General features: G+C 41.8%; 1 long non-coding RNA gene across 1 annotated transcript; it reads left to right on the plus strand.

Annotated features, from left to right (window-relative positions):
- Positions 1–3,693: 3,693 nt before the first annotated feature.
- LOC114641784 (uncharacterized) lies at positions 3,694–25,345 on the plus strand. Its single transcript, XR_003714382.2, has 5 exons — positions 3,694–3,831; positions 20,694–20,852; positions 21,024–21,091; positions 24,757–24,840; positions 25,266–25,345. It is a non-coding gene; the product is annotated as an uncharacterized LOC114641784 (long non-coding RNA).
- Positions 25,346–25,561: the final 216 nt, after the last annotated feature.

Raw genomic sequence — 25,561 nt, forward strand, 5'->3', positions numbered from 1 at the left:
ATTTTGGAAGAAATAAGTGGGTAAGACTGGCAAGCTTTGTTGGGCTGAATGGCCTGTTCTCATCCAGATTGTTCTAATGTTCTAATAAAGCAGATTTACAGCCAGAACAGAACCAAAGTGCTGTACAAGAAAGGTTAAAAGAAGCAGTTCAATATACCGTATGTACACAGCACAAAACTGCAAGCATAACTAACCATTATATAAAAAGATAAACTCAAAATACCCACACCCATACATACATATTGATACTCGTGAATGTATATGAGCCAACTTATACAAACATAATGTCAACCTCTTGCAGAGTCAAAAGGCAGCGAGAAGAAATAAGACTTTAATGATGACTTAAAAATGGCCGCTGTTGGAGCAGACCTAATATAATAAGGTGAGCCATTCAAGAGAAAAGCAGAAGCCACCGCAAAAACCCGATTCCTCCTTTGCTTCAGCATAAACCTCGGCACAACTAAGAGCATCTGGCTAGCAGACCCCTGTGCTCTTGTTGGCACATACAAGTGAAGAGGTTCCAAGAGGCAAGATGGAGCTGTACCATTCAAACATTTGAAAACAAGTAATAGAATTTTAAAATCAATTCTGAAACGGACCAGAAGCCAATGAAGCAAGGTGAGTATTGGTGAAATATGCCAACACTTACGAGCGCCTTCAATAAGCGAGGAGCCAAGTTGTGGACCAGTTGTAGGTGTTGTAACAAGACCTGATCAACACCTACCTACAAAGAACTGCAATAGTCCAAATGAGATATTAAAAAATGCTTTGATGGCCTTGTCAAGATGACTGAAAGAAAGAAAAATCTTTACCTTAAAGTCCATCCATCCATCCATTACCCTACCCTAACTACAGGGTCACGGGGGTCTGCTGGAGCCAATCCCACCCAACACAGGGCACAAGGCAGGAACAAACCCCGGTCAGGGTGCCAGCTCACAGGGCACACAACACACCAGGGACAATTTAGGACCACTAATACACCTAACCTGCATGTATTTGGACTGTGGGAGGAAACCCACGCAGACACGGGGAGAACATGCAAACTCCACACAGGAGCTACCAAAGTCTCCTAACTGCGAGGCAGAAGCGCTATCACTGCGCCGCCGTGCCGCCCCTACCTTAAAGTCTCCCTCCGTTGGAAAAGCTTCATTTAACCTCACAATTGATCTGTTTGTCAAGTTTGAATGAGCTGTTAAAGATCACGCCTGGGCTCCCAACTGAAGCTTTATGATACGTACATTATATGGCAAGGGGTCCAAGAGCAACATCAGAGACGCTCAAACCTTCTGAACTTTTGGACACCACAGTTTCAGTTTTATTACCACTTAGTTTAAGAAAATTCATTGCCATGCAGGTTTCAATATCATTCAAGCACGCATGGAGGGTCTGTATTGTCTCACTTTGATGGCAAATAGATTGGAGTGTCATTAGCATAGCAGTTAAAGGAGAAGCCATACTTGCTAACAATGGAGCCTAAAGGTAACATCCATCCATCCATCCATTTTCCAACCCGCTGAATCCGAACACAGGGTCACAGGGGTCTGCTGGAGCCAATCCCAGCCAACACAGGGCACAAGGCAGGAAACAATCCTGGGCAGGGTGCCAACCCACCGCAGGACACACACAAACACACCCACACACCAAGCACACACTAGGGCCAATTTAGAATCGCCAATCCGCCTAACCTGCATGTCTTTGGACTGTGGGAGGAAACCGGAGCGCCCGGAGGAAACCCACGCAGACACGGGGAGAACATGCAAACTCCACGCAGGGAGGACCCGGGAATCGAACCCAGGTCCCCAGATCTCCCAACTGCGAGGCAGCAGCGCTACCCACTGCGCCACCGTGCCGCCCCTAAAGGTAACATGCATATCAAAAATAGAACTCATCCAAATGAATAGAAAAGCTTCTATTGCTTAGATAAGATAGATGTAAACCACTTCAGGGCATTACCTTGGAGGTCTAAAAACTGTTCAAGGTGGGACATAAGAATAGTAAGACCCACAGTATCTAAAGATGAGGAAAGATCTAGCAGAACAAGAATGGCAGAATCTCCAGCATTAGTCGTTAGTAGGAGGTCATTGGAAATCTTTAACAAGGCTGTTTCAGTGCTGTAAGAAGATCTGTATCTGGACTGGAATTTTTCCAGAATACAATTTGATTAAGAAATGTTTAAGTTAGGACAACTTGGCCAGACATTTGACACATTAGAGGGTGCAGATTTTGTTTTTTAATAAGTTGCTGCACCACAGCATGTTTCAAGGCAGCAGAAACACAACCAGAAGTCAAGCTATCATTTATTAAGGTAACAACACTTGGTCCGACAGAATCAAAAACCTCTTAAGTAATCGAGAGGGGACACTGTCCAGGTGGCAATTTGTAGGATTCAGGCCATGGGGAGGGTTACGTCAGGAAGGGCATCCGGTGTAAAATTTTGCCAAATCGATACAGATGATATGCTGTGGCAACCGCTGACAGGAGCAGCCAAAAGAAGAAGAAGGCGTTGCACCATTGTATGTGGTGATTAAAACATTTAAAATCACTAAAAAACCGATTTGTAATTATTTACTCTACCCAAACAAAAAATAAAAATTAAAGTTAAGTTTTAAAACTGAATCAATGTGTTACTTCAGTTCCAAAATAAACGAAAGACAGACTATGGAAGTAAGGCACATAGGGTGCAACTTTCAATAATGCAAAGGTTTACATTTCTTTAGAAACACAAACGATAATATCTATTAACCAATTGAAGAGATTTGCCTGACTTTTTTGATGAGTACATGCTTATAAGTTAGGGTGCCAGGGAGAATAATCATGCATTAAAATTAGAAAACAGGAAAACGTTTGAAAGTTTAATAACTCCACTTGAAATATATCAACATTATATCTGCAGCGTAGAACAAAATTAAGAAAACACAATTCAAGACAAACAATGGAAATGAAGGTCCCCACGTACTGTAGTAAGCTGGATCACTTCAAACATTGTTCAATACAAACAATTTTAAAAGTTTCTTTTACTGAGAACTCGAAGGTTTAGGCCATTTTTCATGCCTGTTGATCATCATTTATTTAGTAACATAATAAATTGATGTTATTAACGGAACTTTCCCTTTTATTGAACGAGGTTCCAGAGATAATGTAAAAGTAATTTCAAATATTTTGAATGATAGAATTCACTATAATAGCAGTTAGAGCAACCACATTCATATTTACTAAGGTGTTTCCATAATCTAAAACTATGTTAGGTCCTCTTTCATTTAGCTATTCAATCCATCCATCCATCCATTTTCTAACCCGCTGAATCCGAACACAGGGTCACGGGGGTCTGCTGGAGCCAATCCCAGCCAACACAGGGCACACGGCAGGAGGAACCCATCCCATGGCAGGGTGCCAACCCTATTGAATCCTAAATTTAAAAACAGTTTTTTTGTTTCTAAAAAGAAATACGACAGTAATACCATAAAGAGAAACTCGGATTCTTGTCACATGATCGGAGGAAGGCATATTAATATCATCTTTTAGAGTTACACGGTTAATCAACGTTACTAGTTTTGCAACGAAGCGACGCAACAAAGTACTGACGTAAATGCTGGGGGCGTGGCGTGGAAGGCTGGGGGTGTGGAAGGCTGAGTCTTCAACCTGCAGCCGGATACTATTGGTAGAAGACCAAGTGGATACAGTGACTGGTGGGGGTCACGTGTCATTGTTACACCTTGATGACGTACTTTTACTTCGCGCTCTTCTCCTGCTACACGTGTTCAGAGTTTGATTTCAAGGAGCAGAACCAGCAAAAGACGGGTGTGGGTGCAAATGAAGTGCGTGAAGGACAAGGTAACACGCCAAGGGAGTTAAGATTCTTTAAGCGGTTTAGAATATCGTGTGGGTATCTCAAGTTTGGTCAGTGGGTGTTTAGTTTTGTCCGTCTTTATGGTGTTTTGCTTGCGGCACGGAGAATCGCTCATTCATGCGTTTATTTCGAATCGCAGACATTGCCGAGTTCCAGCTGTTGTGCTTTGGCAATTTTACGATTGGGATTCGGTCCTTATTGAAGATACCAGCTTGCTGCCAGGGAATGAAATGTGCCTTTTAATTTTGCTCAGACTCATTGAGTCTGATTGCCATTTGTGCCCTCGTGTTCGTAGTACTAGGTTGTTGTACCGTGTTAGCCATTATAAATGTAGTGAGAAGTCAAGCAAAATGACCCCTTTTAGTGTCTGTCTAAACAAATTACAATATACAAGCTTTCGAGGCAAATCGGGCCCCTTCTTCAGGCAAGATTGCTTGACTTCTCACTGTTCTCGTGTTCGTGCACCTTTGCCCGTCGTTTTTTCTTTTTAATGGAGCACAGGCGCATAAAGTCGTGATGGCTCCCGATCTCCTCGTGCTCGCGCACTTTTGTCCGCCGTTTCTCCTTTTAATTTCTCGAAGGCTCATTAAATCGTGGTAGCTCCCGACAGGGGCGGCTCTAGGCTCGTGGCAGCCCTGGGCAGAGAGAGAATCGGTGGCCCCTTCGCCCGCCAATGGCCATCCGCCGCGCATAAGATACCATATTGACACGTCCGTCGCGGAATCTGCATAGCCGCCTCGTGCTCATGACACAAACGTTTAACTTTTGCCGCATTTTGCTGCTGTGTTTTGCCAGCTTTCGCTGGAGGCAGCTGCAATGCTTGTTTTTTTTATTTATTTATTTTTTTTTATGTTTTTTAACTCTGGCCGGAGTATTGTCCATCTTTAGGTTTCCCTCGGGTGATAAAGTTCAGGATTGCTCCTTCCTGTGACGCAATGAAAGCCTCCTGAGCCGCCTTTCTCTTTCGTTTCGAATAACCGTACTCGAAATCCTTTCATTTTACTTAGTGTTCTGCCCCACATCTTGTTAGTTGAGACTGTTATTTGTTGAACTGTGCTCTCCCTTCATCTTGTCATTTATTAACACACCAGTCAGTCACGTCCCACACTCAGTGGTGCTATAAAAGTCTATGAAACTCGCGTAAAGCACGTAGGTCCCATAACAAACATTTGAATACAATACACCCCATGTCTCTCACGTAGGCACCCCTTTATCTCTTGTTTCGGTCACGTCCAAAACGTATCCTTAGGGTATATAAACCCCTGGGTCTGGTTAGTTGTACTACGCGGCAATTTGAACCTCTGTCTACACGCTTCTCTTTGTCTTGAGCCAACCGTGGAAATCACTCGCCTTGTAAGTGTCTTTTAAAGCTTTATTGTTTAATGTATACTGTCTGCTATGTATTGCTTTGTAAATCATTCTTTATTGTCTTTGATTGTACACCTGTAGAGAGAAGTCAAGCAAAATGACACCTTTTATTGGCTAACTAAAAAGATTACAATATGCAAGCTTTCAAGGCAACTCAGGCCCCTTCTTCAGGCAAGATGTAACATTCTTCAGGCCTGAAGAAGGGGCCGGAGTTGCCTTGAAAGCTTGCATATTGTAATCTTTTTAGTTAGCCAATAAAAGGGGTCATTTTGCTCGGCTTTTCTCTACGTTCATAATGGCTAACACGGTACAACACCCTAGTACTACAGATTTGTACACCTGTGAATGCCCGTATGTTTCTTTTGTATATATTTCCGTTTACAACGAGGTACGTCCAGTAAAAGCCTTCAAGAAAGCTCGCTCACCCCTTGTCGTTTTTTTTATGTGGATGTGGAGAGGGGTCTCTGTTTGAACTGCCTTTCCCAAGGTTTCTTCCATTTATTCCCTGCAAGGGTTTTCTTTGTCTTCTTAGAGAGTCAAGGCTGGGGGTCTGTCAATAGTCAGGGCCTGTTAAAGCCCATTGCGGCACTTACTGTGTGACTTTGGGCTACACATAAATAAACTGTATTGTATTGTATGGGCCGAGTAGTTTAAGCTCTCTGCGGCCGCGTTGCACAAACAGCGTGGAGTGAGACAGAAAATTAGAATTGGTATGCGAATGTCTTGTCCCCTATCCGACCAGATATGCACTAACCCTAATACTTTATTAAAACTGGGTGAAACATTAACTTGTTAGACGACTCGCCCACTTGCATTAGCTTCGCTTCTATATGCGCGTGTCCGTAACTTGAAAACCAAGTTGGCGGCTCATGATATTCTATTACGGCAGATCGTCATAATACTACCTAAAGCTTACTGCTCCAACTCGAGCGACATTAGTAAATACAGCAAGAAACACAATGTTTTTCGGCGACATCGCCATCAGCTGTGTCGTTATTTTCTCTTTCTGTTTTATATTCAATATATGTTGGCGTGGCGGCCCTGTGCAGGTACACAGTTTGCACATGCCTAAGGCCGCCTCTACTCCCGATTGCCTTCTGGTCGCACACTTTCCTTCGTCGTCTTCTGTATTTTTGTGGCAGTTGGAAGACCCACTCACGATGCATTACTGCCACCAACTGGCTTGGAGTATGGTGCAGAATATGAAGGGGAAATATTCTAGAACTCAAATTAAATTACCCCATAAAGCTTTATTGATTTTAAATACTGAAATTCGTCTCTGACCCAGGCTACCGTTACTAATCAAATCTCGCAAAGTAAAACTATGTATTGACTTGCTGTCTGAAGTCGTTTCCTTTTCTCTTTGTTTGCTTCACAGTGAAATATGACATTTTCTCCTGTTTCTTGCTGATCAGTGTCCTACAAAATCCAGATGGATGTTTTCCTATTAAATATAGTGCATTAACACTCTGTCCAATTCTTAATATAGTTAGAATTATTTCTACCCTTCTTTTCCACCTTCCCCCACAAGTTTTAACATTTTTAGGTATTTTGTTTAAATGCCTACCCTTATCCCCGTTGTTCCATAGGTTTTGCCATAATCCAGTCATTTTTTTTATTTATTTTTTTATTGAGGTATTTATATCTGCCTCAGATCCTACCTGAGGTGCGCCGATTGCCACGTTGATGAGCTTTAGTTGTGGGGAGGCACCTCTGAAGCACTTCAGGTAGACGCTGTACTTGTATAATATGACTAGAGAGGGATCTGAAAGACATTCAGACTAGAGTAGATATGTGGCAGATGGAATTTAATGTTGGTAAATGTGATCGTATGGCATGTAGGAAGTAACAAATATTGGATATGAAAACAGTGGAAGGTCTGAGACTTGAAAATACACCTTATGAGGAGGAGTTATGATGGGATTGTCACTGTGTCCATCCGCACAGTGTAGAGAAGTGATGAAGAAGGACAACAGGGTGTCGGGTCATATAGCACCCTGAATGTATAGAGTACAAGTCAAGAGAGGTTATGTTTTTGTTTTGTTTTTTTGCGCTTTCTGTTTATTTAAAGTTTTTGTTAGAGTGTAAACCTCTTTGCATTTTGTAGACTCCTCATTGTTCTACTCTTGCTGTCAACTGTAGAAGCAAACAGAGCTCCAATGTTTTGTTTAAACTACAGTATGCAGTCAGGTCCAGACGTATTTACACAGTGACACAGTCTTCATAATGTTGACTCTGTGTGCCACCAGAATGGATCTGAAACAAAGCAATGAAGATGTGATTGAAGTGTAGACTTTCAACTTTAATTCAAGGGGTTTAACTAAAATATTGTTTTACCTGTTTAGAAAAGGCAGACATTTTTATACATGGTCCCCCCCATTTTCAGGGTCTCAAAAGTATTTGGACAAACTAACCTAATCATGAATATAATGATCAATTTTCAAAATTTGGTTGAAAGTCCTTTGCAGTCAATGACTGCCTGAAGTTTGAACCCACGGCCATGTCCAAGTGCAGGTTGTCCACCCTACAGAAAATATACTTGCAATGAACTAATGTCTCAATTTTTTGGGGGTGGGTTAAGACTTTTCAACACAGACCAGTATAAAACATTGTGAACAACATGACATAAGCAACTGATGATGTGGGACCCAGCAGATACTTGTACTTAATCACTGGGATGGATGTGCCAAAGCATTTGCAGTTTGCTGAAAACAATGAGACGTTGCTTTTATGACGTGCACAAGTGACAAGAAGATAGGGAGGTTGGACAAATAGTTTTGACAATTTCAATTTTAATCTGAGAAATGTACCAAAGTGATGGAGAAAAATGGTAAAGAAAAGAAGCTAAGAAACTAAAGAAGCAACAGCAGGTAACTAGTGAATACAAGAAAACTTGTTATGAGGAGGCTGGAGCTCCCCCAGAAGAACCTGTGAAAGTCAATCAGTAGTGAGATATGTGGCCAGAGAGTACCAGGAACTAACTCTTTTTGTCCTAATACACTTTCAGGCATTAATGGGGTTAGCATGGACCACAACACTTTCAGTTTGTTTGTGTTTATTCCACATTATATACTGTATACTCGCAGATGGCCCACAGCTAAAATCTCCTGCCTAAATTTGTGCAGGTCCCTCTCATGCTGCAAAAAAGGCTCTGACCATCGAGGCATGGACACCCCAAGACCTCTGAAGGTGTCCTGTGGTATCCGACACCAAGACATTAAAGCATATCCTTTAAGTGGCAAGGTGGGGATCTCCATGGATTTGACTTGTTTCTTCAGCACATCCCAGAGATATTCCATTGGGTTGAGATCTAAGGAATTTGAAGGCCACGTCAACACCTTGAATTTTTTTTCATGTCCCTCAGACATTTCCTGAACAATTTTTGCAGTGTGGCAGGGTGCATTATCACACAAGAAGAAGCCACTGTCATCAGGAAATACTGCTGCCATGAAGGGGGTGTACATGGTCTGAAACAACTGTAGGCGCTTTCATTGGTGGACAGGGGTCAGCATGGACACTCGGACCGGTCTGCGTTTACACAGCCTTGTGTGTTCTGACTCCTTTCTCTCATGGCCAGCATTAGGTTTTTCACCAATTTGTGTTACAGTAGTTCTTCTGTGTGATCAGACCAGACAGGCCACCCTTCATTCCCCATGCACATCAATGGGCCTTGGGTGACTTTGACCCTGTCACCAGTTTACCAGTTGTCCTTCCTTGGACCACTTTTGGTAGGTATGAACCACTGCATACCGGGTAGTGCTGGGCGGTATGACCAAAAATCTATATCACGGTATTTTTCTAAATTATCCCGGTTTCGCGGTATTCAACGGTATTTTTTTCCCATGCATGTGTGGATGTTAACCACATTTTCTACTACAATTACTGTAGCAGACTGGCTAAGAATAACCTATTCCACTGTCATGGGCATTGTACATTGTATAAAAAAAATTATTTTAATGTGCACACAAGTATTAATCCAGGTTTGCATGGCCCCATAAAGTGATAGTTTTCAAGGGGGTGGCAGTAATGAAGAATCACATTGCATGACAGATGGAGTCAAAATATAGAACCTTTTTATTGAACAAATTTTGCAAACAACTTAAACTAAAATTTTGACAACATATTTTCAACCAAAGAGGCATTTAGATTTTGTAAAATATCCAGAGGTGTTTGTCAAAAGTTGTATTGCACTGAACATGTCTTAGAAAAGAAATAAATAGTAAAAATTAACTACACTTTCTGTTAATCTCTGTCCACTGACACACTAAAATGACATTTTAAACAACTTTACCATCATTAAACTGCATAATATTTAAACTAATAAATAATAACAAATAAATAATAGTACAACTTCCAGTAATAATACTATTACTTCAAGACTTCAAGCCCAGGTGCATTACACAGTACAGTATTCACCAAATAAAGATAAAATAAACCAAGTGCAACTTGGTGATGACATCTTTACCAACTGAACCATCATTAAGGCAGATTGCATCAATATGGATGTTGCATCAAGCTAAGATATATACATAAATAATAAAACTGCAACTTGCATTTATAATGCTATTTGTGGTATAGCCCTACGGAATCATATTAGGGCAACGGTGAAAAAGAAAAAAATACTATATGTCAAGAATAAAGTCAACTTGTTGACTTTGTTCTCGACATTTCCACTTTAATTTTGACACTTTATTCTCATAGTTTATTTTATAATTAAAGTAGAATGTCGTAACTTCATCCTAAAATCAATGTTTAATTTACAAGATTTTCTCAAACCCTGTCATAAGTTAATGTAGCACATTAAATGCTTTGTGTTGTGTTCCCTGACCCAGTTGTTAATCGCTACGCTTCTTAAACTGACTTCCTCCGCACTGAGGAGGCGCCGGCAGCGATCACCGCACAGAATCCATTCACTTCATGATATTCCTGCTCTCTGAAAATTTAGAATGCTGAGATGCATTAAAGCATGTGTGAAACACATGGGGGGCACCGTGATGTGGTGGTAGTGCTGCTTCCTTGCAGTAAGGGGTCCCCAGGTGTACGTTCAGTGTAGAGAACTTTATGGCAGGTGTGACAAGGTTCCAAAAAACTGGATGTATGAATGGGTATTGCACAGTTTTAACTTAAATATTGTGTAAATGTTGGATTCGTGATCTGGTGGTCGGAGACACAAACACAGAATTCAATGGATGTTGCGCCACGCAGGCTGCGGCTGCACGGGCTCGTGATAAAAACACATTCTTTATAGTGATTTAATGTCACTCAACATGGAAATTCAGACATATACTCGTCTAAACCTTCTGTCATTGGTTACGGAACAGGATAAAGGACTAGTAAATCCAAATACCATGGTTCTACTGAAAGAATTTGGACTGCTGCGGACGAGCGGTGAGGCCAGTCTAGCACCCATATTACTTACCTGTGCTATCCGCGCCTCGAGAACAAGACGGCGGCGGTGTATGCGTAAACAAAAGCGAGGTGTCCGCGGTGGGCTCAGCGTTAAGGCTAAAGCTAATCCATGCAGAATGCCACTACCATCGATCTTGGTGGCAAATATCCGCTCACTGGAGAATAACTTGGACTACATTCGGTTGGATTTAACATCGAAGCGGGAGATTAAGGATTGCTGTGCTTTTGTCTTTACGGAGTCCTGGCTCACCGACTCCACAACCGACACTGCTATTAGCCTGGAGGGGCTAACGATTCATCGGGCAGACAGGAGCAGCAGTCTCAGCGGCAAAACACGGGGCGGAGGTATCATCGTCTACATAAACAACAGATGGTATGTTGACTCAAAAATAATCCACACATGTTGCTCTCCGGACACTGAGTTATTGGTAGTTAAATGCCGGCCTTTTTATTTGCCACGGGAATTTTCTGTTGTACTTATAGTAGCTGTTTATATTCCCCCTGACGCTGACACCAAGGCAGCCATTGACACACTCTGCCACTGTATCAACGATTTGCAAGCCACACATCCAGAGGGAATAGTCCTCGTTGCTGGGGATTTTAACCAGGCAAACATGAAGAGAGGTTTACCCCATTTTTACCAACATGTGGATTTTGCAACTCGAGGAACCAATATATTGGATCATGTCTACACCAACATTAAAGGAGCATTCAAAGCATCCCCACGTCCCCATCTAGGCTCATCAGACCACATCTCTATTATGCTAATCCCAGCATATAGACCTGTGCTCATCAGATCAACACCATCACTCAAACAGGTGAGAGTTTGGCCAGAAGAAGCCATGAATGCACTACAGGATTGTTTTGAGTGCACCGACTGTGTTCAGTGAGGCAGCTACCACAGATCAAAGAATAGACATAAATGAATATGCAGAGGCTGTGTCTGGCTACATAAATAAGTGCATGGAGGATGTCTGCGTCACCAAAAACATCATTGTCAGGGCAAACGATAAACCGTGGGTGACTGCTGAGGTGCGAGTTTTGCTGAAAGTGAGAAACTGTGCTTTTAAATCTGGAGATATAGCTGCCCTTAGAACAGCAAGAGCCAACCTAAATAAAGCTATTAGAAGAGCTAAAAGGGCTCGTGGAAAGAAAATAGAGAGTCATTTTCAAGATCACAGGAACAGCAGAAGATTGTGGCAGGGGATTAAATCTGTGACAGATTACAAAACAGTTTCTTACCCCTGTGATGATAGCTTCAACTTCCTGAATGACCTAAATAAGTACTTTGGATGGTTTGAAGCATTGAATGATACATCACCAGTGAAGGCCACCCCTCATCCTGATGAGAAGGCACTGTGTCTGGAACCAGATAATGTTCTACGGACTTTGAGGAGAATTAATCCAAGGAAAGCTGCGGGACCAGACCAGATACCAGGTTGTGTACTCAAAGGATGTGCAGAGCAGCTGACACATGTCCTTACGGATATATTTAACATCTCTCTGTGTCAAGCTGTTGTGCCATCTTGCTTTAAAACCTCAGAAATCATCCCAGTTCCGAAAAAACCCATAGTCACAACCATGAATGACTATCGCCCTGTAGCCTTAACATCAATAGTGATGAAATGTTTCGAGAGGCTGATCAAGGACCACATTACTTCTGTCCTACCCTCCTCTTTTGACCCACTCCAATTCGCCTACCGCTCCAACCGTGCCACAGAGGATGCCATATCTATTGCACTCCATTTTTCATTGGAACATCTGGAGAATAGCGACGCTATGGTCCGCATGCTGTTTGTTGATTTTAGTTCGGCTTTTAATACCATCATCCCTCAGAATTTGATCAGCAAACTGGGCCCATTGGGACTGGGCATACCTCTGCAAAACTGGATATTGGACTTTCTAATGGATAGGCCACAGTACGTACGGGTAGGAAAGAGTAAATCAGATACCATCTCCTTGAGCACAGGTTCTCCACAGGGGTGTGTTCTAAGTCCCCTCCTCTTCATGCTCATGACCCACGATTGTTGTGCCAAGTTCAGCACAAACCAAATTATTAAGTATGCGGACGACACAACAGTGGTGGGTCTCATTCGAGGTGACGGGGAAGGGGATTACAGAGAGGAGGTGAAGTCATTTGTGGAATGGTGTGATAAAAACAATCTGATACTGAATGTCGAAAAAACAAAAGAACTGGTGATCGACTTCAGGAAGAAACAGCTGATACACATCCCGGTCTACATTAAGAACACTGCTGTGGAAATTGTGCAGTCTACTAAGTTCCTGGGAGTTAATGTGACGAACAACCTCACCTGGTCCCTGCACACCTCCTCCGTCATCAAGAAAGCTCACCAGCGCTTGATCTTTCTGCGGAGGCTAAAGAGGGCCCATCTCAGTAAGTCAGTCCTCACCACTTTTTACAGAGGGACCATAGAGAGCGTGCTAACCAGCAGCAGCTCTCTGTGGCAGGAGAGCTGCAGCGCTTCGGACTGGAAAGCACTGAGGAAAGTGGTGAGGGCTGCGGAGAGGATCATTGGAGCCCCGTTGCCTAATGTACAAGATTTGGCAAAACAACGCTGTCTGGCCAGAGCTGTGCGGATTTCTAGAGACCCTACTTATCCTGCCTCTGAACTCTTTTCCCTCATGCCCTCAAGCAGAAGGTACCGCAGCCTGAAATGTAGAACTACCAGGTTTAAAAACAGTTTTTTTCCTACTGCCGTTCGTCTTTTAAATGAAGCATTTTAGTATTTTATTGTAGGCTGATTTTAACTGTGTTTTTATTAATGTCTTGTGCATCGTATTTTCGTTCTGCAGCACATCTTGGATGTTCTGCTAAATGACAAATAAAATTGAATTGATTGATTTGATTGATTGATTTCTTTCTTTATTGCATGCGTGCTGTCTGTCTGACGTACCAAACCCTCGGCTCCTATCCTTCCTTTTTCTTTCTCCATCTAACCAATCACCACACGATAAACGTCTTTGTAAAATTAAAACTAGTTGTAAACTTAGCCCACGGAGTGTTCAGAACTTTAAAAAAATCTTCGTTATACATGTTTAATTATGCCATCCATTCATGGGTTGCGTCCATCCCAGCAAGCATTGTGTGAGAGGCAGGAATAAATCCTGAACGCCAGCACATTGCAGGGTGAATACGAGCAACACATACCCTAGCAGGGTACACCTGAGAACCCCTTGTTGCAAGGCAGCAGTGCAACCTCCATGCCGCCGTGCCCCCACATGATTAATATATGCTTTAATGCATTTCATCATGAAAATTCTGCATTTATCCTAGCATTCTAAATGTTCAGGGAGCAGGAATATCATGAAGTGAATGGGTTCTGTGCGGCAATAACTGCCGGCACCTCCTCAGTACAAGAGGAAGTCCGTTTAAGAACATGTACTGGTTTAACATGGCTCAGGGAACACTTAACACAAAGCATTTAATGTGCTATATAACTTATTACAGGGTTTGAGAAAATCTAGTAAATTAAATACTCATTTTACGATGAAGTTTAGTTTACGATGTTCTACTTTAATGACAAATTATGAGAATAAAGTCAACATGTCGACTTTATTCTCGACATTTCTACTTTATACTCGCCGTTTATGTCAAGATTAAAGTCAACGTCATCATACTATTACACAGTACCCAGGTACATTACACTGTATTGAAAAATAATAACAGTACAACTTGGCTTGCAGTATTATCCAGTAGTATAGAAACAGTATTCACACATTTGAACATAATGGTCCACATCCGACCTTTTAAAACCAAAGTATCTCCAGGCAACGGACGCGACTCCTTTTTTTTTTTTTCAGCAAAAGTTCTGTGTCATCATGTTCGACTTTATCGTCAGCTTCAGTTTCAGAATGTTCTCTGTCCATTTTCACCGCACAATACCAACACTACCGCATGTACTCCGTTGCATGCCTATTTAGCGGTGTAGCAGTGAAAAAGAGCCCCCGTGCAACACCTCCACTAATGCATGTACTCCGTTGTATGTGATTAGCGGTGTAGCAGTGAAAAAGGTCCCCACTCGAACAATTTCCCGCTGCGTCACGTTCTGAACGTCGTTTAGGCAATTTAAACCGGTGTTGCGTTAAAACCAAAATCCATATCGTAACAAAAATAAAAAATGGTTTTTGGTATGAACCGGGAACACGCCACAAAACCTCCCATGGGCCAAGTTGCTCAGATCCTGATGTTTGCCCATTTTTCCTGCTTCTAACACATCCTCTTCAAGAACTGATTCTTGACTTTCTGCCTCATAGCTCCACCCCTTGACAGGCGCCATTGTTACGAGATAATCCATGTTATTTACTTCACCTGGCAGAGGTTTGAATGTTGGAGCTGATCAGTGTATGAATACAAACCTTTAATGTGTATTTTTAAAAATGACTGCATATTGTGGAAATCTCTAAAAAGTGCAGCCTAGCAAAAGTAAATAAAATAAAAAAAAAAACCAAGAAATTAAATCTCACAGGTGATGTTAATTCAGACTTAATTAACTATTTTGGAAGTAATTAAGATAACATGCACTGCTTCTTAGTTTTAAGACAAACACTTTTGAAAATTGGTCAGTGATTTGTTATTGGAGGCTTTTCTGTTTCAAACACTTGTAGGACTTGTACAGCACACTCTCTTTGCTCCATCTGAATGTGAAGTTAGCATCTCAGAGAAATTTGCTTGAAAAACAAGCGTAAAAAATATCAGCAAGATGAGTCCACTAGAAGCCGAGTTGTTTCACATGGACAAGACAGACAGGCATGAAGAGAGGGGGTCAGAATAAACCCCAAATTCTTCATTTTAGATTAGAAAGACGACGTGATGCTCCTTTTAACTTTAGATTTCTTTGTCATGATATTGGGCACAAATGATAACTTAAGTTTAACACTTTTACTTTTCAATAATGTTTCCTGCACAGAATAATAGCAAAATAATTGCACAGGTTAATATGAGTTAATGACCAGGGGCCTCATGTATAACGGAATGCGTAGAACTCCCACTATAGCATGGCATAAGCACAAAAGCGGGAATGTACGTACGCACAGAAAAATCCAGATGCAGGAATCTGTGCGCACGCACACTTTCACGTTCTTCCACTACATAAATCCTGATCAGCGTGAAAAATAACGCACGTGCACGCGCCTTCTGTCCCGCCCCAAATCCTCACAGAATTATGCCTCTTTGAATATGCAAATCAATATAAATAGCCTTTTGGGAAAAGCAAGGGGGAAAATATAAGAATTTCAGCGAATACCAAGTGGAGGCAAAGGAAAAACGTACTATTTGTTGGTTTAAACAGTGATATAATCAACAAAAGGAAGCTGATCAAGTGACAGAGTGTCGGAGAAATTCAAGCTCAAGATCACAAAGTCGCACAGTGCCCGAAATAAAAAAAGTTGTCACATATCAAAGTCGGCGTGAAAAGGCGACTCGCAGTGGACTGTCTGAGTGTCATATGAAAGCTTATTAGGGTACAGACAAAAAAATAGGCACACAGTGGGAAAAAAGCACGAAATGTCAACTTTAATCTCGAAATTTCCACTTTAATCACGTAGTTTATTTTGTCATTAAAGTAGAACATCATAAACTTCATCTTAAAATCGTTTATTTTAATAGTTTCTCAAGTAGCACGTTAAATGCTTTGTTCTGTGTTTGATCTTCTATGTGCTCTATGTGTGTGAATCACTACGTGCTTCCATTCTTTCTCTTTCTCCGACAGGACACAGAATCCATTACATTCGTGATATTACAGCTCTCTGAATAATTAAAATACTGAGATGTACAGTGGTGTGAAAAACTATTTGCCCCCTTCCTGATTTCTTATTCTTTTGCATGTTTGTCACACAAAATGTTTCTGATCATCAAACACATTTAACCATTAGTCAAATATAACACAAGTAAACACAAAATGCAGTTTGTAAATGGTGGTTTTTATTATTTAGGGAGAAAAAAAAATCCAAACCTACATGGCCCTGTGTGAAAAAGTAATTGCCCCCTGAACCTAATAACTGGTTGGGCCACCCTTAGCAGCAATAACTGCAATCAAGCGTTTGCGATAACTTGCAATGAGTCTTTTACAGCGCTCTGGAGGAATTTTGGCCCACTCATCTTTGCAAAATTGTTGTAATTCAGCTTTATTTGAGGGTTTTTCTAGCATGAACCGCCTTTTTAAGGTCATGCCATAGCATCTCAATTGGATTCAGGTCAGGACTTTGACTAGGCCACTCCAAAGTCTTCATTTTGTTTTTCTTCAGCCATTCAGAGGTGGATTTGCTGGTGTGTTTTCGGTCATTGTCCTGTTGCAGCACCCAAGATCGCTTCAGCTTGAGTTGACGAACAGATGGCCGGACATTCTCCTCAGGATTTTTTGGTAGACAGTAGAATTCATGGTTCCATCTATCACAGCAAGCCTTCCAGGTCCTGAAGCAGCAAAACAACCCCAGACCATCACACTACCACCACCATATTTTACTGTTGGTATGATGTTCTTTTTCTGAAATGCTGTGTTCCTTTTACGCCAGATGTAACGGGACATTTGCCTTCCAAAAAGTTCAACTTTTGACTCATCAGTCCACAAGGTATTTTCCCAAAAGCCTTGGCAATCATTGAGATGTTTCTTAGCAAAATTGAGACGAGCCCTAATGTTCTTTTTGCTTAACAGTGGTTTGCGTCTTGGAAATCTGCCATGCAGGCTGTTTTTGCCCAGTCTCTTTCTTATGGTGGAGTCATGAACACTGACCTTAATTGAGGCAAGTGAGGCCTGCAGTTCTTTAGACGTTGTCCTGGGGTCTTTTGTGACCTCTCGGATGAGTCGTCTCTGCGCTCTTGGGGTAATTTTGGTCGGCCGGCCACTCCTGGGAAGGTTCACCACTGTTCCATGTTTTTGCCATTTGTGGATAATGGCTCTCACTGTGGTTCGCTGGAGTCCCAAAGCTTTAGAAATGGCTTTATAACCTTTACCAGACTGATAGATCTCAATTACTTCTGTTCTCATTTGTTCCTGAATTTCTTTGGATCTTGGCATGATGTCTAGCTTTTGAGGTGCTTTTGGTCTACTTCTCTGTGTCAGGCAGCTCCTATTTAAGTGATTTCTTGATTGAAACAGGTGTGGCAGTAATCAGGCCTGGGGGTGGCTACGGAAATTGAACTCAGGTGTGATACACCACAGTTAGGTTATTTTTTAACAAGGGGGCAATTACTTTTTCACACAGGGCCATGTAGGTTTGGATTTTTTTTCTCCCTAAATAATAAACACCATCATTTAAAAACTGCATTTTGTGTTTACTTGTGTTATATTTGACTAATGGTTAAATGTGTTTGATGATCAGAAACATTTTGTGTGACAAACATGCAAAAGAATAAGAAATCAGGAAGGGGGCAAATAGTTTTTCACACCACTGTATACGTGATATCTTTTTCATGATGATAGGAATGAAAGCATTTTTTAAACATGGGAACACGGTGGCACAGTGATTGTTCATATCTCACGCAAGAGGCTTGCTGCGCCATGCGCGACCTTCAATGAAATAATTTATTACAGAAGTACTGTCTCTTTCAAACGTACTAACCTCCAATTCCTGTCCTTACTTTTCTTTCTCCAAATACCCAATTGCCACACAATCAGCTCTGTAATAGACGTTAACTCTTTTAGGGTGGATGTCGACTTTTGTCGACAGGAGGGGTTGAAGGTGAATGTCGACAAAAGTCGACATCCAGGGATAAAGTAAAGGGCGACAATCAGCTGTTAATGGCGACAAATCTCACTGTCACATCACAGGCATTCCCTCTGTGCTTGGAGGAATGCTAGACTCGTTGACTCAGCAAATAAACATTGCGTGTGCGTGAGTTGCGAAATGTAAACAAAGGCAAGATGGCACCAACATGTGAAAAGGCAGCGAAGCAAGTGCAGAAAAGAAAACACTTGGCAGACGTTGTTTTGCGCATTACCGCAGAGTCGGACTCTTGATTTTTCAGAATCGGACTTTATTGGCAGTGATCAGGAGATCGAGCAAGAGAGTTAGAAGCAGGCATCAGCTGATCAGACACCGGCCAATGCCGCGCCAGCAGAGCTGCTGCCAGTTGAGTGCCTTCGCGCAGCCGATGCATCTACGGCAAGGTTTGCGTGGGATAAATACACATACATTGATCCGTTGAGAGCCGATATGGCTACCGGAGTTTACAAGACGGCATGGCTTGCTTTTGGACACGACAGATCACCAGCTGCTGTACTTCAGGCTGCTCTCTCCTGATGCTGCTTTTCAGCTACTGTCAGACGAGACAAACAGGTAGGCAGAGATTTTTTTTGAATCGCGGGATGCGTTTGCATCGCATTCTCGTTATTCAAAGTGGAAACCCACAACGAAAGACGAGATGAAGCGCGCTGTGGCATTACAAATAGAGATGGGACAGAACTGGTGATATAACTTCAGGGAGCATTGGTCCAAACGTGTTTTGTCCCCTGGTGGCTTAGGTACGTGCTGCTGCAAAGTTTTATTCACTTCTGTAATAAACAGAAGCAAATCCCATGGGGTGAGCCAGGCTATAATGCCATACATAAAGTTCATAAAGTTTCAGAAGATGAAAAGAGGTGACAATACGGTTTTCATGCAGGCAGAAAACTTGGTGGCAGTGGCATGGCACGATGGCAAATGGGTGACTTGTCTCTCTACAGTACACACTAACAATATATGTTAGAAAATGCAGCAACAGACAATTGAAAAATAGGCATCAAACAACACATAGAGAATTCAGGCTCATACAACATGCAAGACAGTAACATTTGTCAAAAGTAAATATTTTTTGTTGATTTGATATGTTAAACAATTGCTTTGTGTTCTTTTTTAAAAAATGTTAGTTTTTGGAAAAATATTCAGCCCTGGGAGAAAAGAAACAAAAAAAAAAATTAGCCCTAAAAGAATTAAGCCATCTTTAAGCTTAGAACGCCGATTCTTCAAGACTTTTAAGGAACATTGAAATATCTTCGTCGTACATGTTTAATTATTCTATCCGTCTATCCTTCCAGTATCGTGTCAGCACCAGCAATAACACAGCGCAAGGCAGGAGCTATCCGTGAACTATCTACCGCTGCGGCTCCGTGTCCTCACATGTTTAATTATTAACAATACAGATTATTTAAATGAAGTTAGTTTTTTCTGTATACTATAAGCAACATATTTTGCTGCATTTCATCTTAAAAATGATATCGTCAGCATAGGCACTTTATAAAGTGGCGCAGGTTGTGCAATATTATAACTGTAGTGCAAGTTTACAGTGTGGTAATTGTACTTATAAGTACAAACAGTTCTACAAGGAGCACTTGATGGACTGATTGAGTGCGTTTATAGTTCTTGGGAAGAAACTGTTTCTGAAACGCGAGGTCCGTACAGGAAAGGCTGACGCGTTTTGCCGTGGCTGAGGTAGTGTGTACTTGAAACTGTATACCGATAATTCTCTTTCCAATCAGCTGCTGCTGTGATTCCCCACTCAGATACAGTGATATAAATACTCCGAGTGGTGCAGTGAGAGTAATATGGAAAAAGATGATCTGCTGTGGCAACCCTTAACGGGAGCAGCTGAAAGAAGAAGAAGATGCAGTGAGAGTAACAACACTAAAGCAGTTATGGTATTTGGAATACTATGGCTATTCCCTGGACCATTATATTGCTACAGGTTAATTACAATCAGATGCATTACACTTATGCAGTTAGTTTCAGTGTATTTGTAAAGCCGCATCAGGAATGTGGGTCTAAGAAAGAAAGGGTAACCACACAGGAACAGTAGCACTGCTTTGACGTTGGGTGCCGCCAGTCTGCAAAACCGAGCGGAGAAATTGCGTACACCAGGGTATGAGGTACCGTGGAAATGTGTGTGGCTTTACGCCAAGTTTAGGTTTTATACATCGCGATTTGAGCGTGGAAACGTTCGTACGCAACATTTCTGTGCATACGCACCGTTTATACATGAGGCCCCTGATCTTTGTGGTTCATGATTTGACTGCAGTTTCTTTGTTCGTCATCTAAAGGCAAATGTCATCTGATTTGAATTGGCTTTCCTCCACAGTTGGCCTCATCCCCACCCTGTAGTCCTGTCACACCTGCCAGATCTGCTATATAAGGAGGTCTTGCTGTTGACGACAACATACGTCTCAGTGTCAGCACCACCATGAGACTGGCCGCCTTGCTGGTTCTGCTATGCCTCTGCTCCATGGCAATGCCTTCGGTGAGTTCTGTCCTGTGATTTAGATACACAAATGTCTACAAAACCTTTTCTTTTTTTTTTTTGCATGTTCACTGTTGGTAAATTTCTTGTCCCAGCTTTTCAGCAGCAGGTCATCTGAAATCTGTTTTCCAGTTCCTAAAGCCTCATCGTACTTTTCTTCTTACTTTTTAGAAATCTCAGGTTCCAGATGACTCGGAGAGGCAAGAATATGAATATCCAGTTGATAGAAACCCCCCTGAGTGAGTAGAATGGAGGATGTGCTGCTCAAGAATATTTCTTAGTTCTTTCCCTGATTGCTCCTGTTTGTGGGAGGCTCATCACAAAAATCTTTCTCCTTTGAAACTAAGATAGTACAGAATCATTGTTTTCCATTTCGGTATAGCCACAAGGATCCACGTGATATAAATTTTGTCAGCAGTCATTTTACACAAGCATGCAAGTCTGTGACCGCGTGCCTCAGATTTGTGTCTGTGTGTCCTGAGTGCGTCTGTGCACATCGACTGTTCAGAGACATCAGACAACAAAACATGGACGTGTTCACAGAGGAGCGGAGTGCAGTGCCGTACACACAATGGCACACAGAACAGGGGGCACATCCTCTGTCCTCGACTGTGTCCACAGAGCTCCGTCTCCATTCAGTTTTAGAACAGAAATCTTCTTTCATCCACCACATTTGTATGCCCAGTGCAGGAAAATCGAGATCTAGAACTGAGTTGTGGTCAAGACAGGAAAGCAACCAGCCATTCAGTGACTCACCAACACTGAGCAACAAGCTCTTCCCTACATGTTACATGAACATTGGCTAAGCATAATAAAGCCTTTACTGAATGGAGGAACTCAAGGAGTCTGTTGTAGGCATTTACTGGAGCTAGCGAGTGATTAATTAATGGATAAAATTTATGAAGACATGAAACAGGTTCCTGCATATTTGGCTCACGTATTAGCAGAGGAAATCCAAAGTCGAGTGATAGATGGAGTCTGCAGGGCTGATTGTGTATCCATAGCCATCAATGAATCGACAAACAACACAAACACTGAATTTATGTCGGATATTTTGGAGGTTTGAGGTCCCTGAGCAGCTGCTCTTTTTACTTTGTGTCACTTTTGAACTATTTGTGCTTAACACAAACATGGTGTGATTATATAATGTTGTTGTGAATAGTAAAGCACAGACTCTGAAAGGTGGAGTGAATGATCGGATTTCATTATGAATTCTCTTTTAAACTTGAAGTGTCTTGTTATCCTGAATTCAGCAGCTGCCCTTTCAAACTCTTGGCCTGTGTCTGATTTTAAAGACGTCTGATGTTTAAAATGACCCTAATTGTGTCAAATCAAGTTAATTTTACTGTCATGTGTACACACTACAAGAAAATTCTTATTTAATGCAATGCAAGTAGAAATAATTAAATAATACAAAATATATACATATATACACAGTACATTCGTACAATTTTTGTTCTTATGATTGACTCTTTAACAACTTTACAGCCTGTGGGTAGAAACTGTCCCTGAATCTCCCAGTTCAGCTCAAATCAATTCAGTTGATTTTTGTATTGCGCTCTTCACTGGTGCAGGCACAGAGCGTTGTGACAAATTCACAGATAAAATGCAAATCTGAAACTTTACAAGTGACTCACTAGATAAGGTGTGCGAGTGCCAAAGGATGAGCAGGAAAAGCAGCTGAGCAGGATGGCTGAGGTCTTTAATGATCCTGTTTGACTTTCTAAGACAGCGAGTGTTGTGTACGTCCTGAGATAAGGCAGCTCAGCTGGGTGCCATTGATGTTCTGTGCCACCTTCAGTGCCCTCTGCAGGGCTTTACACTCTTGAGCTCTGCAGGTGTCATGTCAGGATGTGGTGCAGCCATTGAGCGTCGACTCCACTGTGCACCTGTGAAAGTTCAGGAGAGCAGATGGAGAAAAAAAAGATCTGGTCAGACATCTGAGGAAGAAGAGGCAACGGTGAGCCTTCTGGACAAGGGATGAAATGTGTTGTGCTCACCTCAGTTTGTCAGTAATGGTCACTCTGAGAAATTTAAAGGTGCTCACCCTCTTCACAACATCATGTCCGATGTCAAAGTCAGTGTGGTCTTCTTTCATCTTCGTGAAGTTTCTACCCTGCTCCTGGTTTACTAACATTTAGTGTGAGATTACTGACCTCATACCACTGAGTCAGCAGGTAGACCTCCTCTCATTATTGTTATTGATCTGCCTAAACAAGGAAATTTTCATCAACTTCAGATGTAGCAGGGAGCTCAGCACACCACCCCATATAAGGCATGTGTTGTGAGTCAACATTGAGGATGTCAAGCTGGTCATCTCATATGCTGAGGCTGTGCTGTGACACGGAGTCCTAAACTGAGGAGTTTGCTGGTCAGCTTTGCTTGTCCCGCAGTACTAATTGTTAAGTGGTAGTCTATAAACAGGACTTTGTCATTTCAGCTTGTGTTATCCACATGTGCCAGGGTGGTATGAAGTGCAAGGGATATGGCATTGACTATGGAGCGGTTATATTCTGAAACATTCTATTTAATGTGTCCTAACAGCAGTCTGTCAGAGCATTTCATCACAACTGGAGTGAGTGCCACCAGTGTGGAGTCACAGACTGTCTACTTTTGCTTTTGTCACAATAATGGCTGTTTGTTTGAAGCAGACGGGAACCACGGGTTCTATTAGGGAAACTGAAAACAACGAGTTAGAAGATGGCTTGGGGAAGATGAAACAGGCTGGATTTGTTTCATGGACATTAATTAGTGATCTTGACTTTATCACTGGCCCCCTCAAACTTGATGTTTTTCTTCTCAGTTATTTTCCTGTAAGATCTCACACACTCTGACTTTCACCATTCACATCTAGCACTCAGTTGAGGGAAGACTTCTTTTTATACCGAGATGGCACAAATGGCATTTGATTTCTGAAGTGTGGCCACTGTCCTGTTTTGTCCTGATGTGGGGTCACCTTTGTACAAACTCTGCTTGGTGTCTCCAGCACACGTTTAGGACTTCTGACTGTGAACATTTCAGGAGCTGATTGAACACTTTAAAGATGTCTTCTACTTTGTTTTCTCTTACTGTTCGCCCTGGTGGTCTCTTAAAAGTAGTGACTGCTGTTAACAATCGTCCTTCACACCCTCTGAATCAATTTATGTTTTGATATAAGCCGTTTCTGCCTCACTCCCTTTTTTTTCCTCCTCTAGTTATTATCTTTTATTTCTTTTCATTAAATGTCTACAAAGCTCCAGATCAGTGGTCTCCGATCAGGAGGGTCTTAAACTTTGAAGGGCTATTTGTGCTTTGGATTTGGTGGGAGTTGATGTTCAATCCAATGTTAAAAGGCTGGCATTTTGTCAAAAATGAATTCCAATTATTTGAAAATGCATGTTGTGTTGCTTAATTTTTGAATAATAAACTGATAATAGAAAGTACCTTTGTTGTTATGTTTGAAAATGTTGGGCGCTCTCTAAATGTTTAACAGACAGTGTGAGATAAAAAGGGTGGTTGAAAAGCTGAAATCCATGAAGTGTGTGTGTGTGTGTGTGTGTGTGTGTGTGTGTGTGTGTGTGTAGTGAGCCACAGTGTTCAGTTCACTGACCGAGATCCTCTGAGCTGCCATCTTGAAACGGGCAGAGCAGGCCGCTCAGTGAGATGTGAGTGAAGGAGGCTTTAATGGCAGCCTGCTGTGTAAATGAGCTTCACACACAAAGGTGCACTGAGCTGTAGGAGACAGGACTGTAGGTGGCCATCACTTACTTTATTTATTTATTGGCCTGCATAATGTGCTGCCTTATGAGTTCAGAGTGAATTTTAATTGTTTGCTGTACCCGATGTCCTGCACCTAGAAAGCATCTCATCTGTGAATAAGAAAGGGATGGAAATCTTGACTATTCATTTTGTTTAAACCTTACAGAATGCATCCAGAAATGGCAACTGTGGGAACACCTGGAGGAGGAATAGGATCTGGAAAATGATTTTTCAGGACTTCAATAAGTCGGTAAGCATGTTTGGCCTACAGAGGTCAATGTTTGACTGGATGGAGGGCTGACTGACTTGTTTGCAGGCTTAAAAAAAATTGTGGATCCCACAGGTGTGGCAAGAGTTTCAAGAAAGGGATGTCCCTTTGTTGAAAACTTGCTTACTGTGTGGTTCCTGTTATAATTTCATTAAAGGTTTTCTTTAAATTTAGTATGACAAAAGAGGGGTCTTTTTTAAAGGACGGGTATCTCACACCTCCTCCTGTGTTTGATTCCTTCACCAGCTCTGTGACGGCACACTGCAGCAGGACCTTCTCTATCTCGTTTCTTTCTAGTAATTCACAAAGTCACTGAACTCACATCAGATTCTCAAAGTCTCCTATGAAATGTCAAGGACTTTGATCTTTTTTCTGTTAATTTAATTAACTTCCTTTTTCTCTTGCAGCCCAAAAGAACCCACCCAGACCAATCATTTCCAAATAAGAAGTATTAAATGAATGTCCTCTAATGAAAAATAAAGGCAAATGCAATGCACAAAAACGACTGCCTCTTTGTTCTCTTATCTGATTGTCATTCTCCGGTTAACCTACTTGACTTATTTTGTCTTGTCGTGCCTGTCTTTGTTAGACTACCAAATACCACAAAGCACACTCCACAATTACTTCATTTCTTACTTTATTTGATTACAGCCATAAATTAGGACTGGCGTAGTCGGCAGTCTTCTTTGTAAGACATTCACAC

This window comes from Erpetoichthys calabaricus, chromosome 5 (assembly GCF_900747795.2).
Source record: "Erpetoichthys calabaricus chromosome 5, fErpCal1.3, whole genome shotgun sequence".
In the NCBI taxonomy this organism is placed as follows: domain Eukaryota; kingdom Metazoa; phylum Chordata; class Cladistia; order Polypteriformes; family Polypteridae; genus Erpetoichthys; species Erpetoichthys calabaricus.